The sequence below is a fragment of the Coptis chinensis genome, chromosome 3 (assembly GCF_015680905.1).
Source record: "Coptis chinensis isolate HL-2020 chromosome 3, ASM1568090v1, whole genome shotgun sequence".
NCBI classification, from domain to species: domain Eukaryota; kingdom Viridiplantae; phylum Streptophyta; class Magnoliopsida; order Ranunculales; family Ranunculaceae; genus Coptis; species Coptis chinensis.
The window spans coordinates 90,379,092-90,380,416 of NC_141458.1; positions in this window are offsets into that span (position 1 = coordinate 90,379,092).

Sequence of the window (1,325 nt, forward strand, 5' to 3'; positions counted from 1 at the left end):
CATGATGGAGCTCATAAGCAACCAGCTTGATGCTCATAACTGCAAACAGATCCTCTCAGTTAACAAGCCTGCTGAGGCTTCAATCAAAAACAAGGGAGAGATCGCCAAAACCAAGCCAACAGAAGACTTCATCTCTGAGGCCAAGACCCTAACTAAGACCCTTCGAGGCGAACTGACAAAGGGGAACAATAGAAGCTCAGTAAAAACATCCTTCCAGAAGCTAGGACCCCGAGATGTCGCCCCTCCTCTTCAAGTTACGGAGGCACCTCAAGAGACCAAGACCCCAGAAGTTGCTCAGTCCACTAAGGCACCTGCACAACCCAAATTTAAAGAAAAGGTCAACCTAGGAACTGAGGATGATTATAAGTTCGTGTATGTAAGAGCTAACCTCGATCCTACTCTCAAGGCCCAACTTGTAAGCTTTTTATCATTGAATAAAGGTGTTTTTACTTGATCGTACATCGATGTGCCTAGAATTGATCCTAATGTTGCATGCCATAAGTTAAAAGCTAACCCAAATGCTAAACCAGTTCGCTAATGACCTCAAAAGTTATCCCTTAGATTTTAAAAAGCAATCAATGAAGAGGTCGAAAATCTTTAAAAAGTTGGCTTCATTAGGAAGATCGATTACCCTGAATGGGTCACTAACATAGTAGTAGTCCCAAAAAAGAATGGCATAGTTCGTCTCTGCGTAAACTTTACCAACCTAAATCAGGAAACTCCTAAGGATAGCTTCCCCTTACCAAGAATCGACCAACTCATTGACCAGACCTGTGGCCATGAGCTTTTGTCATTCATGGATGCGTACAGCGGCTACAACCAAATCCCATTAGCGGAAGAAGACCAAGAGAAAACCACATTCGTAATAGAGCAAGGAATTTACTATTACAACGTCCTGCCGTTCGGCCTCAAAAACGCTGGAGCGACCTACCAACGACTCATCCCCGATATGTTCTAAGACATGTGAAGTTACACCATGGAAGTCTACATAGACAACATGGTCGTCAAAAGCAAGAAAGCTAGAGATCACTTAGATCACTTCACACAAGCATTCTCCAGACTTCGGTGAACTCAGATGAAACTGAACCCCGAGAAATGTCTCCTTGGAGAGTCCTCTGGGAAATTTTTAGGGTATTAGGTCTCACAACGTGGGATAAAAGCAAACCCAAATCAGATTCGAGCGTTCTTGGACATGCCCAACCCAAAAACAAAGAAGCATATATAGAAACTGTCAGGAATGGTGGCAGCTCTAAACCAATTCATATCAAGAGCATCAGACAAATGCTGACCTTTCATGCAAATACTCAATAAGGGTAAACAGTTTT